Genomic DNA, 18,813 nt, shown 5'->3' on the forward strand with positions numbered 1-18,813 from the left:
CTCTTGGAATTTGGTATGCTGTGAACTCAGGCTTCTTTGTACAAGCATTTTCAGATGCTGATTTAGGGGGTTGCGGTTTAGAGGTGGATGCCAATTTCTCGATGGCAAGCTGGTGAGTTGGCAATCAAAGAAACAAACATGTGTTTCGTTGTCAACAACTAAGACTGAATACATAGCTGCAGCTTCGTGCACATCTCAGGTCATTTGGATTCAAAGCCAACTTCGTGACTATGGATTGAATATGAAAAGAATTCCTCTCTATTGTGACTCCGAAAGTGCTATTCGCATATGTCACAACCCAGTGCAACACTCAAAAACGAAACACATAGCACTAAGGTATCACTTCATCAAGGATCATGTGGAAGATGGCAATGTTGAGATTTATTTCGTACGATCCACTGATCAATTGGCTGACATATTCACCAAGGCTCTACCTGAAGCTACATTTAATAAAATCCTTCAAGGGATGGGAATGATGGAAGCCGATTCCGTACCAAATCCACAATCGCATTCATAAATTCTTCACTGCGAATTGATGTGAACGTTCGCAGGCTTTCGCAGTCAACTGTTCATTAACAGTCTATTTTATCAATGCGAATCGGTGCGAACGTTTGCAGTGGTTCATAGCGCACTGTTCATTCGTGGTTTGGTATTTCGCATATCCTTTTGTATATTTTGTGTATCTTTTCTTCTCTACATGTTCAAATTGCTAATCTTATCTCAGTTTTCAAAATTATTTTTCACTGCAAATCGGTGCGAACGTTCGCAGCCTTTCGCAGTCAACTGTTCATTAACCGGCTTATCACTGCGAATCGGTGCGAACGTTCGCAGGCTTTCGCAGTCCACTGTTCATTATCCATTTATTTTTACCTTCTTTTTCTTGTTTTTATAAAAACTCCAAAAACCAAAAATAATTTATTTGCTTAATTTTACTGCTTTTCAAAAACATCAAAATCACAAAAATATTTTTACTTTTTGTTCATTTTCTTTGCACACCAAGTTCTTAAACGAAGATGTTCGCAATGGCTATCTATATGTGTGATGGGGCAGGTATGAATCTTGTTACTTATGTATTAGCTAAGTGTCCCTAGAAGCATGTTGATGTATGTTGACCTAAGCCTCAAAGACTCAACTCTGAAGCCTTAATGAATTGATATTACCAATCAATTCTTCCCAATCAGGCTGCGAATTCACATTAGTCATGAGCTACCTTACTCTTCTCGCATTGAGTTAAGAGTTATTTGCATGGTCACATTCGCATTGCAAAGGTACTTCTGTTTTCTTGAAACTATCTACTCTCTTCTCCATCACTTTCGCATTCATAAATGTAACCCTTGAGACTTTCAGCAATTACCACTGAGGTTTATGGTTATACAAACATCTGTGTTAATGATCTTAGTTTCGTTGTACCACGAACTGAGTGAAACCCAAAATTCAATACCCACAATGAATTGACGGTGAACAATCATATGTTCTAGTTCTCACCCAAGAGTTAACAAAACCACTTTCGTGGGAGGTACCATGAAATCTCCTTTTATCTTTTGCGTGATCTTTATGAAATTGTCTAACACCAAGACTTTTCTACCCAAAAGATCCAGTTTATTTTTTTTTGAGATTTCAATATTTTTCCAAGTCAATGACATTGATTTCCTCACCTACTCGTTCAACTGACTACACTGGTCACACGAGTACCTTTTCCAACTTTCGCACTTATGTCAAGTTCGTAGTTTGGTTAACGGATAAACCACCTTTACCAGCCTTACATAAAAGAAGACTTTCAGTGTTTCTCAACAAACAATTGATCGTATTCAATAGGAAACCGAACAGATACTTCTTAGTCTCTCTTGACTATGAAGAAAGAGATCTTTGTCTGGGATCAATAGTTTTATGTCACATATATGAAATCACAAAATCCCACAGATAAACTTTGTTTTATTTCTTTTTCTTTGACACTCTTGCATAAAGATCCATGTGATTTTCAAAAGTCTTGTTCGTGGTTACTTTTAACTTACAGGTTTGCAGTCGTAAGTATTCAACGTCATTTCCTTACTGCGAAACAAGATAGGCTGACGCGGCAAATTTTCAAAGTACAGAATTCAAATGGGCGCGTGAAAAGTTGAACGGACAGCTATTCTTACGCTGCATCACACACGCCTCTGACTTGTCATAACTGCCATATCGCGCTTTTTCAGGCGGCGGTTCAATTCTCGAGATTCTCTCTCCTGATTTCTCTCACCAAATCAAATCGTATATAAGGATTTTGACGGTTCATTATTTCATTACCACTCTCAAAATTCTCTCAAAGATTTCTGGCGATTCAAAAGCACTCTACTGTTCATCTTCTTCAAAGCTTCATCAATGGCGACTTCATCTGAGAATCAGTCTGTTCACGATCAAACTGCTCATTCAACACTTCTTTCAGTGAAGCAACATCAGAATCTCATCATCGATCTAGATCCGGTAAAATATGATGCTTTTCTTCTACCTCTGATTGAGTGCTTGAAGTAATCTCCTCTCACCATTGCTATGTCTCAAGTTGAGCTTGTTCCTCTCTCGATTCTCTCTAAAGCATATACCACTGCCAACTATGTCAAAGATGAGCAAAGGATTTACTTCGATGTCCATAATCACATGTAACAATTGACAAATTTGGTCAACTATTGACGATTAGTTACCGTAAGCGTTGCTATAATCTAGAGCAAATGTACGATACGCTAATGTTTATTAAATAAGTTTAAATGGTATTACGATTAATTGCTCAAAAATTATGTATTATGAACCGAAAGAGTTATGATTTTTCATCTGAGTTCATTTTAATCGTTAAATTACAATAGGGAATCAGTGGCATGAAAACCATAAAATTGTACCTGGTTGAGCGTGAAACCTTAAAACTTTGACTTCGACATGGTTTCTACTATTCGTAATTCATGTCGAAAATGGTTTGGAAATCGAATTCGATGGTTGCGAATCTTAACGATAAAATAATTCAATATTTCAAACATCATGTACATTTATGTATGTATATGTATGAAGAGTGTATAAGTAACGTGCATATGCATTATTGCCTTCAAAATCTAAAACAAATACACAAAAATACATATATGTATATGAAGTTAGAAGAACCAATACTACGAGAAGAATTAAACAAATACATAACCAATACATCACACACACAAACACTCACATGCACAAATGGAAACCAATCCTGTACTTTGGAGATCAAATTATAGATTACAAAGTACCACAAAAGTCTTCCAAATATCTATTTTTGATCACACAAAATTCACTTAATCTTCCCGCACACTCTATCTTTCTTCCCTCCTTTCTTTTTGTTTCGATGCACAGCTAAGAACACCTCCATTGGAGGTGGTTCTCTTGCGGGTTCCCGGTGAGCTAATGAGCAACAGCCTCTCTCTTTCCTCCATTATCTCTTCTATTTTCCCATGTGAACTCAAGAAACAACCCTAGCAAACCCAAACACCCCAATGATTCCTATCAAACAGTCAAACGAAAGAAAAGGGAAGAGAACCTATTTCTGATCGGAGCAACACCCTGAAGACGCGATCTGCTAAACCCCACCGAGACCATTCCTCCTCCAATCGAAGAAGCAAAATCCCAAACACCCTGTTGATCGGCGTTTTCAGCCATCCTCCTCCTTACGGTTTTACTGCCAGAAGTATGTGAGAAAGAACCCAAGAATAACAGTCGAAGGTACCGACTGCTATCACCTTCATGACCCCACCTGTTTCCCCGATCGGAACCACCCAACCCACCCTAAACGTCGACTGATGTTGTTATTGCTCTCATGTCAGATCGATACCGGCGAAGAAGCAAAAGGGATCAGGAGGAGCTCACCGGAGAAGTCGGCTCCCCCTCCTCACGACCGTATAACCCTCATCAAGCCACTATTGTTGGCTTCCTGCTTCCGATCTTGCTCTTTTCCCCGATCTACCTTTGAACCGCTCCTGGTTCCTGTGGATTGTGATCATCGACTGCATGAGAGAAACCATGGAGCTTGCCGGGATTTGGCCCTTCTCCCCTGCTGCTCCGTTTGCCTCTTCCATGTCCCGATCAATTAACGATGGAGACCTGGTCCCCTTTTTGTACATTTGATGAATTTGACCAGACCAGCCCCTCCACATATATTTTAAACCAAAACCACCCCCATTGAGATATGTAAGCAAATGACGCTTAGCAATTTAAAAAATAACCCATTTTTATATAAATCATCACAAATCAGTCCTTGTGATAATTAAATTACAAAATAATTTTTATAGAAATATAAAGTATTTCAAAAACTATTCCCTTTGATTTGAAATGTTATAAAAATTGTACCGGACCTCGTTTAACTCAAAAGACGTTAAGATACGGTTGTTCACGAAAAGCTTCAACGAATGAACAAATTACATACAGATCGAGATCACGCAACGAATGTGAGTTTCTACGGCCCCACTTTTACGGTTTTAATATTTGGGGGAGAATATATGCGTGTCTATTAAAGTTTGATGATTTTCAAGTTTTATATACAAAATAACTTCTTACTTTGTTATTGGTCAAACGTTTATGAAATAGCAATCTAAAGACGTGATAAATCACTAGCAAATCTATTAAGTTAAAGTAGATTGTTATAAGTTGATATAATTATACTTTATGTGAAATATAAATATAATTATTAAGAAAAATCACAAGATTATAAGTAGATTGCTATAATTTGTGACAACCCGAAATTTCTATTCTGTACAACCATTCAATTCAATAGAAGTCACAACAGTTTCTGCTAACTTTCAAGCTTTTTGGAATAAGTTTGAGTGTTTTTAAGTTAGTACTTCAGGAGATATCAGGAGAGAGGATGCCCTAGGGTTTATTGTGCAACAATAAAATTCCAAAACTCCAAGAGTTTGGAGTTTACGGCCTAAACAAAGGTGTTTACGACCGTAAACCCTAAAAGAGGGTATAAATATGACACTTAGTCATTATTTATCACTTTTCACAATTTCAAGATCCAAAACTCAATTCTCTCTCAAGTATCATCGACTTTTCTTCTTGATCTTCAACATTGTAAGTGTTTCTATCCCTAAAAAGTTGATATCTTACTTAATCTAGTGATCTAACAAGATTGCATCCGTGAAATCATTCCAAAAGTGTAGATCTTCAAGTTTCACCAAGAACACCAAGAACACACACTAGTGTTCTTGGACTTTTAGCACCTTTTCAAGCTTCTACCTAGTAAGTACTTCTATCCTAGAGTATTATAGAGCTTGTTACACTTCTAAACATCAAGAAAACACCCAAGAAACCAAGGATCAAAGGTGTTTACGGTCCAAGATGTTCTTGGACCGTAAACCCCAAAAAGGGTGCCAAAGTGTGCCCTAGTCCCTTCTAAGCCTTGGAAACTAGCCTAGATCCCTTCCTTGATGTGCTTAGTACTTGAAAAAATCAAAAGACCATAAACCATTTGGGTTTACGGCCGTAAAACCAAAGGGAAATGGTCCAAGGACCGTAAACTCCTAAAAGGACTGAAATGGTTCCCTAATCTCTTCCTAAGGCTTAAACCTGAAGTAGGAACGCTTCTTGTGATCTTTAAGGCTTCAAAACACAAAATGGTCAAAGAAACATGAGTTTACGGCCGTAAAATCATGGGTTTACGAACGTAAACTCAATGAGTTATGGTCACAAAACCGTAAACTCCAATAAAGGGTCCCCTTGAACCCTAAACTCAATAGCAATGTCCTACAACACTTAGATGCAATCCTTAGGACTTATAGCACTTATATAAGGTGTTTTACATGTCCTAGGATGTCTTAACTTTGTTAATTAGTTGTTTAAAGACTAATTGGATACATATATGTGTTATTATATGTTAACTAGGATCATTGTGTGTGTACAAGTCTTCACTTGACACCTGGCATCCTATACATTCCGTTCATCCAAACCACTCACTACAGGTGAGTTCATACCCCTTAATTAACCTTTTAAATGTTTCTAAATGCTTTTATGGGGGGGGGGGGGGGAATACAAGTTGAACAATTATAGTTATTATATCAATCACATGTGATTAATAACTGCCAAACAAGTGGATTTCTTACTTTTCAAACTGTGTTACCAAACTGTTTTACTTCAAACTGTCTTACAAACTCTTTTACATACCAAATGCTTTTATCAAACTCTTTTACGTGTTAAATACTTTTACTTAATCTCTTTTAACTTATATTCTGTGTATCTATATAGATATAGTTATATAAGTAGGATTAAAAGGACTTAGGACTGATAGCTCACCTTACTTCCTGTTCCTTGTTTGGTTGTGGACTTAGGGTATACAGGTTATTTGTCCGAAGGTCGTTTGACTCCTAGTTATATATCATATATATGTGTGTAGATATAAAAGGTTACTTCTTTCATTCAGTTCAATGCCTTTGGGTAGCAAAGGTATACAAACATGTTCATATACACAAACAACATTACTAGTAAACTATAATAGGTATAGTTTAGGAAGATACTATTACTAGAACAATGAAACATACAATGAGTCAGTTCATTCATGAGTAATACATAGTGATGAGAAACAAACATAATACATAGTGATGAGAAACAAACATAATACATAGTGATGAGAAACAAACATAATACATAATGATGAGAAACAAAACATACAGGCTAGACAAAGAAAGAACACACAATACAGCTAGCACATACATATACATATACATATACATTACTTACAGTTATGTGAGCCACTTAACGGGGGCATGGCACTACCTGTCATGACCCGTTTTGTATCCAGAATCTCCTTAAATGGGGAGCGTATGAGTTTGTGTATAGATCTATACTGGATTGACTATCCTACACCTTGCTGCTCCCTACAGTGGGACTTGCAAGTCTACGGGTGCCAAACGTCATTTCCTACGACGTCTTACATGGTCGTTTTTCTATAGAGTCGGTAGCAGGATGCAGGCCGATCACATGGTACTTTAAATAACAATTAGTTTAAAGTAATTAGTACAACAGTAGTTACTTAATATAACACTACAGTACTATTTTATTTTCCCTTTACATTTACTTTGTGATATTCACACAATAAACAATAATGTAAAAACTATATTTTTGGTTAATGATAGTCAGATTTGGGAAAATACACACTCTTACAAGAGACACACACACATATACTAGATGCCTTGGTAGAAGGCTACTTTTAGTAGAAAACATAGGGTTTTCTAAGAGAGTTCAAACAATTACAAACTTTTACAAAATTTATACATTACAAGACTTACAAACACTTTCATAACAAATACAGACACTAATATAATTATGATCTCACCATCTTTAAAGCTGATAAACTCTTTCAAAATAACTTGTATTCTCAGGTCGCCAATAGACAGGTACCGGAGCCAGGTTTTTGAGAAGATGGAGCTCGTTCAAGACCCATCTTTTATTTTTGATGTATATTTTTGGTGTCTATAAAACTTGACAGAACACACTTGTATTAAATTATATTATTAATGCAATGGATGATGTTGTTGCTTGTTTACTACTTTGCATTGTTGTGATACTGTACATGACGTCCTCCACCCCCGAACGTTTCCGCCGTTCCGGTTTTGGGGTGTGACAGATTGGTATGAGAGCATTGTTTATAGTGAATCGAGTGTATCAAGCCATAAAAGATATACGAACTATAAACACAGCGGGATTAAAATACTCTAATAAAGAGTTTATACTTTTAAATAATAAAATATTTAACTAAGTATACATACCTGCATTCATACTAAAATCAGTGTCACTAGGACAGAACAAAAGTATTACGATTGTTGGGCAGCACAAGTAGACTTAGAGACATATGGTCAACCCTGGGAAGATGTAGCCTAATCAACTACATTATCCGAGGAGTGATTAGCATGTGCCTAACTGTGGTTGTGAGGTTGCAACAAGTCTAAAAACTTACCAACACTACTACAATGAGAACAGTAGAACAGAACATAAACTTAAAATACTATAGGAGTATTTTGTGTTACTTTAATTACTTATCTGAGAACTAAAGGTCTTTATTAGTATATTAATAGTTGCTGAGTGGATACGCTAAGGTTATATGTATCTAGGATATCATAGACTTAGAATCTGTGATCTTTGCTTTACTTCCTGTTCCTGGTATGGTTGTGGGCTTAGAGTTAGGGTCACTTATTCGAAGGTCTATCCTGTCTTGGTTACATATGACTGGTATGCACTACGTAAATGTTGAAGTAACTGATAAAGATCATCTTATAATTATCTAATTAGTTCGTCTATTTAGTTATTTCTTTATCCCTTTTCTCGCGTAGATTTCATGGCTGGATTCCATCTTCCCGGAGACCCGTACTATCCCAACCACGGCAATGCAGGATGGCTGCGAGAAGAGCCAGAAGATGATCACCCAATCCCTTTGGATGATCACGAGGCTGAAGGCTTTTCTGATGGTTCTGACTCAGAGCCAGAAGTCAACAACCTACCCCCAGCTGCTCAAGACCCAAACCTGAACCCTCGTCCAACATTTCAAGGACCCACACCCCTGTGGGCCACAAACTTGAATAGATGGAGTCAGGAACAGGGTCAACCCATTCCCTACAATGGAGACAGAAGCTTCTACAAGCTCACTGAGGGAGGTTCAGCTGACAGGGTCCTACCCATCATGGTTCGTAGGATTGCTCGGAACACCGAGCAAGGTCGAGCAGCTATTGACCGAGTAGTGGAGATTGACGCCAACTCTGGAATAAAAATAAAAGGAACAAATCGTCACTCGCTTGTCTTGGGTTGTAATTAACAACCACGAGTGGGGTCGTCAACCCGTATCTTATTCATACACGACTTCCTCGCTCACACGGGATTAACGGTTACAGGTCAGAGGACTTCCACTAAGATCCCCAATCTTAGTTGATGAATGAGGTAGCTCATGTAGACTTTGACGGCTTCCTATAGCTCTAACAACAAAAGCATTTTCATGTCTAAGACCCTAAGTCACTAGACTATGCTTTTAAACATTACTCCTAACTTCATAACATTTAGGTAGTATAACAGCTATATCTTGGAGTAAAACCAGGTTTTATATTGACCTAAAACCAATAATAACAACATATAACGTTCCTAGTTTTATCTTGACATAAAACTATCAATAGCAATACTAAGTTTTATCTTAACATAAAACTAACAATAACAACATATAACATATCCAGTTTTATCTTGACATAAAACCAATAACAACAACATATAACATACATGGTTTTATCTTGACATAAAACCAATAATAACAACATATTTATCAATTAACATATAGAACTTCCGAGTATAACTCTGGAACTATATCGCACACATAATATATATGGAATCCTAAGTATAACTCAAGATCTACATTAGTACACTACTATAACAATAACATGCTAACAACTTTACGATAGTTGTATACTTTCAAATATGAAATAACTATATCCCGGTTATTATAACTATCTACGTTGATACTAATATACTATCATATAGACATAATAATAACGTATATATAATATTTAGCATACGTTTTCCCCCGACAATATTAGAAAGTGGGGCCGTGAAACTCACCTTAGTAGCGTGATTATAGAATCTAAACGGTCAGAGGCTCGTCATTGTCAGGCTCGGGAAGGGAAAACGGCCTTCGGAAACGAGAGAGAATGAAAGGAGAAGGTGTAAGGATTGAATGAGCTTTGATCGCTATTTATAGGGTGTTCTGGGGCCATTCACGTCGTGAACATGATAGGTTCATGTCGTGAACTTCCATGAGTCACCCCATAGCCTTAACGCCTGTTTTCTAGCTCCGATTAGTGTCTGTTGACTCCTCACATCGTGAATGTTTGATGCTCACGTCGTGAGTTCAGTCAAATTAGGGTTTCTGACAGCTGCATCTTCAGAAGGCCATAACTTTTGCATACGAACTCCGTTTTCAGCGTTCTTTATATGCACGCGTAGGTAATTCCGAGTACTACGACTTTTGTTTAGACTCCAATAGCTAATTCTAAGTCTATTTTAAATTCCTCTTGTTATAAGGCATTATAGCGTTAGAATTTATCATAACTTCTTCACGCGAAGTCAGATTTAAATGTTCTCTATATTTTTGTAATCGTATGAACGTATACTTTGAGTTGTATCATGAAAGTTCATACTTTAACATGAATTACATAGTAAGTTTATCACATTACTAGTTTAACAAAATCACATTACATGATTGGCATAATCACATGTGATTGTTATTGACCTAATTTTGACGGGTGTTTCAGATCACGAAGCTGAAGGCTTTTCTGATGATTCTGACTCGGAGCCAGAAGTCAACAACCAACCCCCAGCTGCTCAAGACCCAAACCCAAACCATCGTCCAGCATTTCAAGGACCCACACCTCTGTAGGCCACAAACTTGAATAGATGGAGTCAAGAACAGGGTCAGCCCATTCCCTACAATGGGGACATAAGCTTCTACAACCTCACCGAGGGAGGTTCAGCTGACAGGGTCCTACCCATCATGGTCCGTAGGATTGCTCGGAACACCGAGCAAGGTCGAGCAGCTATTGACCAAGTAGTGGAGATTGACGCCAACTATGGCGTTAACACAGTCCGCATTCACCAGCTAGAGTTTGCTCATGAAAGGACTCAGGTCCGCAATGCAGTTCTACAGAGGGAACTTACTGAAACCCAAGCTGAAGTCAGGGAACTTCGAGCTCAGCAAGCAAGATCTGATAGGCGCGTGAGAGACATAGAACGTCTTCTGTCGGATTCAAGAACTCACTTTAGTAGTTCTCGTCGCCGATAGAGTCTCATCGATTCCTCTTTTGGATGTAACCTAGTTTGTGTAAAAACTCTAGTCTAATTTCCTATCTTTGTAAATCTTAGACCCGTTAGGTCTTGATTAGGTTGTAGTATGTCAAAATTTTCCATCTTGGTTGATGTAAGACCTACTTCTAGGTCATCTTTCCCGAACTCATTACATCTGTAATCCCAGTATTATTGACAGATATCTAATCTCATGGAAATTAATATCCAAATGCTATCATCTGTTAGTACTAGATCATCCTTCAACCGTGCTATTCAATTGTGCTGTTGGACTATGGAGAGTTAGTCCATGAGTCATTCTTATCTATTTCCTATTAAATTCTTATCAATATCTTCATCTTTCTAAACTTATAGTTGAAAGATGCCTCCACGCCGATCAACAAGACGCGATCCCCCGATAACTGCAACCCTACCTGCTCCTCAATTCGATACGGCAGCTCTAAATGTTGCTGTAGCTGCGGCTGTGGCTACAGCCATGGCACAATATCATTCTTCTGGTTCCACTGGAGGAGGAACCCCTGTCCTATCTACTCATGGTGAAATCCCTGTGCGCTTGAGAGAGTGCTCCTACAAGGACTTTACAAACTGCAAGCCCAAGTCCTTTAGAGGGTCTGACGGAGTCATTGCTCTTTCGCAATGGTTCGAGAAAACCGAATCGGTTTTCGAAATCTGCTCCTGTCCAGAGGGGAGCAAGGTCAAGTTCGCTGCTTGCACCTTTGAAGACAAAGCCCTGACATGGTGGAATAGCCATGTCAAGTCATTATCCATAATAGTGGCAAATGCTATGGGCTGGGAAGCCCTGAGAGAGCTAATGGTTGAAGAGTACTGCCCGAGGGGCGAAATCCAAAAACTGGAGGAAGAACTGTGGAGCCTAACCATGAAGGGCTCCAACATAGTCTCCTACACCGCCAGGTTCTGTGAACTGGTGGCCCTCTGTCCCAACATGGTTCATACAGAGGGGAAGAAGATTGAAAGATATATATGGGGGCTGGTGCCTCCATTCCAGGGAAATGTTTTGGCTTCAAACCCCTCTACATTTGATAGTGCCAAGCGATTGGCACAGCGGCTCATAGACCATGGGGTTCGTACCCCGGCCGCAACAACAACCCTGGCCATCTCAGAACCCGCCAGAACCGTTGATTCCAAGCGGAAGTTTTGGGATGACAAGAGAAAGACGAAGGCTGCCAAAGAGCAGCAGGTCGTGGCAGTTCATGCTGCGATAGCACCTGCCGCCGCTGCGCCGGTAAAGCAGTATGCTGGAAGTTTGCCCAAGTGAAACAAGTGCAACTTCCACCACGTAGGATCCTGCCGGGAAATGCAGTGTTTGAACTGCAACAGGAAGGGGCACACTACTCGTTTCTGCAAAGCTCCGGCGAGGCCAATCACCCAAGTCCCCAGCGCTGGTGTGAGCCAAACTTGCTACGGTTGTGGCGAGGTGGGCCACTACAAAAGGAACTGCCCGAAGGCAGGGAATGCCAGTGGAGTGGGAAGAGTTATGGCCATAGGCCACGAGAAAGCAGTTGCCGACCCCACGGTGGTCACTGGTACGTTTCTCCTCGATAACTTTTATGCATGCATACTGTTTGATAGTGGAGCGGAGAGGAGTTTCGTAAACCAAAAATTTGCTCATTTACTTAAGCAAAAATCACGAGCACTTAAAGAACCGTTCACTGTAGAAATGGCTAATGGAAAGACAGAGAGCACTAGCAGTATATACATAGGGTGTACCCTAACTTTAGATGGCCATTCTTTTTCAATCGATCTCATGCCGGTCTCAATTAAAAGTTTCGACGTCATTATGGGCATGGATTGGTTGAGTCTTCATCGTGCCGAGATCATGTGTTACGAGAAGGTTGTACGCCTTAATCTGTCGTCTGGCGAAACTCTAGTAGTATATGGCGACAAACCCAACACGAACCTTCGTATCATCTCGAGCATTCAAGCTCATAAATTCTTGCGAAAGGAATGTCGCGCATTCCTTGCTCATGTGGTCGACGTGAGCCATGAAACGAAAGACATTCAGAACATTCCAGTAGTACGCGACTTTCCCGACATCTTTCCAGAAGAACTCCCAGGATTACCTCCGCAACGTCAAGTTGAGTTCAAAATCGACTTAGTTCCAGGGGCTACCCCCGTAGCCAAATCGCCCTATCGTCTAGCACCTGCAAAGATGCAAGAACTGTCCTGTCAACTTAACGAACTGCTCATCAAGGGATTTATAAGACCAAGCTTCTCACCCTGGGGAGCTCCAGTCTTGTTCGTCAAGAAGAAAGACGGATCGTTTCGTATGTGCATCGACTACAAAGAGCTCAATAAACTGACCGTCAAAAATCGTTATCCTTTGCCTCAGATTGACGATTTATTCGACCAACTTCAAGGGGCAAATTTCTTTTCCAAAATCGACTTAAGATCTGGATATCACCAACTACGAGTGCTAGGGGAGGATGTTCCGAAGACAGCCTTCCGAACTCGTTATGGGTACTACGAATTCGTAGTGATGCCGTTCGGATTAACAAACGCACCCGCAATATTCATGGACTTAATGAATAGGGTGTGTCGTCCTTACTTGGATCAGTTCGTCATCGTCTTCATCGATGACATACTTATCTACTCTCGTAGTAAGGAAGAACATAGTCAACATCTGCGACAGGTCTTAGAAACACTTCGTTCGGAGAAGCTCTATGCGAAGTTCTTGAAATGCGAATTTTGGATCCGACGAGTCGAATTCTTAGGGCACGTGGTTAGCAAAGAGGGAATACACGTGGACCCTTCCAAAATCAAAGCCATTGAGAGCTGGTCAGCACCGAAGACGCCTACAGAAATTCGTCAATTTCTAGGCCTCGCTGGCTACTATCGCAGGTTCATTCAGAACTTCTCCTGCATTGCGAAACCTCTTACAACACTGACCCAGAAGGGCGTGGCCTTTGACTGGGAAGAGAAGCAGTAGAGAGCGTTCCAAACGCTCAAAAGAGCCTTGTGCACCGCACCAATACTATCCCTCCACGAAGGGATAGAAGACTTCGTTGTCTATTGCGATGCATCGAATCAAGGACTCGGATGTGTTCTGATGCAGCGAGGTAAGGTCATCGCCTATGCCTCGAGACAGCTGAAGACACACGAGGTCAACTACACTACCCACGATCTTGAACTAGGAGCAGTTGTATTTGCTCTGAAGATCTGGAGACACTACCTGTATGGTACGAAAAGCACTATCTTTACAGACCACAAAAGCCTACAACATATATTCGACCAGAAGGAGCTCAACATGAGACAACGGCGGTGGGTCGAGCTACTCAGTGACTACGAATGCGAAATTCGTTATCATCCGGGTAAAGCCAACGTAGTAGCTGATGCCCTAAGTCGGAAAGAATATTCTGGTCGTAGAGTCAAATCGTTGACTCTGACTATCCATTCACACTTGTCCACACAAATTAAGGAGGCTCAGCTCGACGCTTTGAAACCTGAAAATGTGGCGGGTGAATCCCTGAGAGGGATGGATAAGAACTTGGAGGTTAAGGGTGGCGGAGCTTATTATTTCATAGATCGGATCTGGACCCTGAAACTTGGTGGTTTCAGAGACTTGGTCATGAACGAGGCGCACAACACTCGTTATTCCGTCCACCCAGGTTCAGATAAGATGTATATGGATCTTAAAAAGCTATACTGGTGGCCTAACATGAAAGCAGAGATTGCTACCTTCGTAAGTAAATGCCTTACTTACGCCAAGGTCAAGGTCGAATACCAGAAACCCTCTGGTCTACTACAACAGCCTGAGATACCGGAATGGAAGTGGGAGCGGATCACTATGGATTTCATAACCAAGTTGCCCAAGACAACGGGTGGACTTGATACCATATGGGTCATCGTCGACAGATTGACCAAGTCCGTACACTTCCTGCCTATCAAGGAAACAAACAAGATGGAGAAGCTTACAAGAACTTACATTAGGGAGATTGTACGACTGCACGGTGTTCCCATATCCATTATCTCAGACAGAGATAGTAGATTCACTTCGAGGTTCTGGCAGTCGTTACAAAGTTCCCTAGGAACTAGGCTGGACATGAGTACAACCTACCATCCACAGACAGACGGGCAAAGTGAGAGAACTATCCAAACCTTGGAAGATATGTTGCGAGCCTGTGTGATCGACTTTGGGAAAGCATCGGATACTCATTTACCCCTTGTAGAATTTTCCTACAACAACAGTTATCACATGAGCATAAAGTCTACTCCATTCGAGGCCATCTATGGCCGAAAGTGCAGATCCCCTCCGTGCTGGGCTGAGGTGGGTGATACCCAGTTAGCTAAAGGACGAGTTCCTAAAAGCACTCTCACAGGTCCGGAGATCATTCGGGAAACGACAGAGAAGATCGTTCAGATTCGTGAACGATTGAAAGCCTCTAGAGACCGACAGAAAAGCTACGCTGATAAACGAAGGAAACCGTTGGAATTCCAGGTGGGCAACCGTGTTCTATTGAAGGTCTCACCCTGGAAGGGCTTGATACGCTTCGGAAAGCGTGGAAAGCTAAATCCAAGGTACATAGGGCCTTTCGAGATTCTCGCAAGAATCGGCCCTGTAGCTTACAAACTTAACTTACCGCGCGAACTCAGTAACGTACATTCTACTTTCCACGTCTCGAACTTGAAAAAGTGTATGTCCGACGAGACTCTTGTAATCCCACTCGACGAGATCGAGATCAACGAGAGCCTCAACTTCGTGGAAGAACCAGTAGAGATCATGGACCGGGAGGTCAAGCAAACGAAACAAAGCCGTATCCCGATAGTGAAGGTTCACTGGAATGCCAAGCGAGGACCTGAATTCACTTGGGAGCGAGAGGATCAGATGAAACTGAAATATCCTCTTCTTTTTACTTAGTTATTTGTAACTACTTATTTGCTTAAACTCTAATTTCGGGACGAAATTCCTTCTAACGGGGGGATGATGTGACAACCCGAAATTTTTATTCTGTACAACCATTCAATTCAATAGAAGTCAGAACAGTTTCTGCTAACTTTCAAGCTTTTTGGAATAAGTTTGAGTGTTTTTAAGTTAGTACTTCAGGAGATATCAGGAGAGAGGATGCCCTAGGGTTTATTGTGCAACAATAAAATTACAAAACTCCAAGAGTTTGGAGTTTACGGCCTAAACAAAGGTGTTTACGGTCGTAAACCCTAAAAGAGGGTATAAATATGACACTTAGTCATTATTTATCACTTTTCACAATTTCAAGATCCAAAACTTAATTCTCTCTCAAGTATCATCGACTTTTCTTCTTGATATTCAACATTGTAAGTGTTTCTATCCCTAAAAAGTTGATATCTTACTTAATCTAGTGATCTAACATGATTCCATCCGTGAAATCATTCCAAAAGTGTAGATCTTCAAGTTTCACCAAGAACACACACTAGTGTTCTTGGACTTTTAGCACCTTTTCAAGCTTCTACCTAGTAAGTACTTCTATCCTAGAGTATTATAGAGCTTGTTACACTTCTAAACATCAAGAAAACACCCAAGAAACCAAGGATCAAAGGTGTTTACGGTCCAAGATGTTCTTGGACCGTAAACCCCAAAAAGGGTGCCAAAGTGTGCCCTAGTCCCTTCTAAGCCTTGGAAACTAGCCTAGATCCCTTCCTTGATGTGCTTAGTACTTGAAAACATCAAAAGACAATAAACCATTTGGGTTTACGGCCGTAAACCCAAAGGGAAATGGTCCAAGGACCGTAAACTCCTAAAAGGACTGAAATGGTGTTCTAATCTCTTCCTAAGGCTTAAACATGAAGTAGGAATGCTTCTTGTGATCTTTAAGGCTTCAAAACACAAAATGGTCAAAGAAACATGAGTTTACGGCCGTAAAATCATGGGTTTACGACCGTAAACTCAATGAGTTATGGTCACAAAACCGTAAACTCTAATAAAGGGTCCCCTTGAACCCTAAACTCAATAGCAATGTCCTACAACACTTAGATGCAATCCTTAGGACTTATAGCACTTATATAAGGTGTTTTACATGTCCTAGGATGTCTTTACTTTGTTAATTAGTTGTTTAAAGACTAATTGGATACATATATGTGTTATTATATGTTAACTAGGATCATTGTGTGTGTACAAGTCTTCACTTGACACCTGGCATCCTATACATTTCGTTCATCCAAACCACTCACTACAGGTGAGTTCATACCCCTTAATTAACCTTTTAAATGTTTCTAAATGCTTTTATGGGGGGGGGAATACAAGTTGAACAATTATAGTTATTATATCAATCACATGTGATTAATAACTACCAAACAAGTGGATTTCTTACTTTTCAAACTGTGTTACCAAACAGTTTTACTTCAAACTGTCTTACAAACTCTTTTACATACCAAATGCTTTTATCAAACTCTTTTACATGTTAAATACTTTTACTTAAACTCTTTTAACTTATATTTTGTGTATCTATATAGATATAGTTATATAAGTAGGATTAAAAGGACTTAGGACTGATAGCTCACCTTACTTCCTGTTCCTTGTTTGGTTGTGGACTTAGGGTATACAGGTTATTTGTCCGAAGGTTGTTTGAATCCTAGTTATATATCATGTATATGTGTGTAGATATAAAAGGTTACTTCTTTCATTCAGTTCAATGCCTTTGGGTAGCAAAGGTATAGAAACATGTTCATATACACAAACAAGATTACTAGTAAACTATAATAGGTATAGTTTAGGAAGATACTATTACTAGAACAATGAAACATACAATGAGTCAGTTCATTCATGAGTAATACGTAGTGATGAGAAACAAACATAATACATAGTGATGAGAAACAAACATAATACATAGTGATGAGAAACAAACATAATACACAGTGATGTGAAACAAAACATACAGGCTAGACAGAGAAAGAACACACAATATAGCTAGCACATACATATACATATACATATACATTACTTACAGTTATGTGAGCCACTTAACGGGGGCATGGCACTACCTGTCATGACCCGTTTTGTATCCATAATCTCCTTAAATGGGGAGCGTATGAGTTTGTGTATAGATCTATACTGGATTGACTATCCTACACCTTGATGCTCGCTACAGTGGGACTTGCAAGTCTACGGGTGCCAAACGTCATTTCTTACGACGTCTTACATCGTCGTTTTTCTATAGAGTCGATAGCAGGATACAGGCCGATCACATGGTACTTTAAATAACAATTAGTTTAAAGTAATTAGTACAGCAGTAGTTACATAATACAACACTACAGTACTATTTCATTTTCCCTTTACATTTACTTTGTGATATTCGCACAATAAACAATAATGTTAAAACTATATTTTTGGTTAATGATAGTCAGATTTGGGAAAATACACACTCTTACAAGAGACACACACACACACAGATACTAGATGCCTTGGTAGAAGGCTACTTTTAGTAGGAAACAGAGGGTTTTCTAAGAGAGTTCAAACAATTACAAACTTTTACAAAACTTATACATTACAAGACTTACAAACACTTTCATAACAAATACAGACACTAATATACTTATGATCTCACCAGCTTTAAAGCTGATAAACTCTTTCAAAATAACTTGTATTCTCAGGTCGCTAGTACACAGGTACCGGAGCCAGGTTTTTGAGAAGATGGAGCTCGTTCAAGACCCATCTTTTATTTTTGATGTATATTTTTGGTGTCTATAAAACTTGACAGAACACACTTGTATTAAATTATATTATTAATGCAATGGATGATGTTGTTGCTTGTTTACTACTTTGCATTGTTGTGATACTGTACATGACGTCCTCCACCCTTGAACGTTTCCGCCGTTCCGGTTTTGGGATGTGACATAATTACACAAGTGGATATTATGAGTCACAAAAATGATGACTTTACATGTATAAGATAAAGTATGTCATGCAAGCATGGAACGATATAATAATGACCAAAACTATTATCCGTGTATAAAATGAAAGTATATTGCCATAATTGATGGAAGATTAAATTCGTGAGATTATATAAT

The sequence above is a fragment of the Lactuca virosa genome, chromosome 3, assembly GCF_052849685.1.
Source record: "Lactuca virosa cultivar CGN04683 chromosome 3, Lactuca_virosa_CGN04683_v6, whole genome shotgun sequence".
Lineage (NCBI taxonomy): Eukaryota > Viridiplantae > Streptophyta > Magnoliopsida > Asterales > Asteraceae > Lactuca > Lactuca virosa.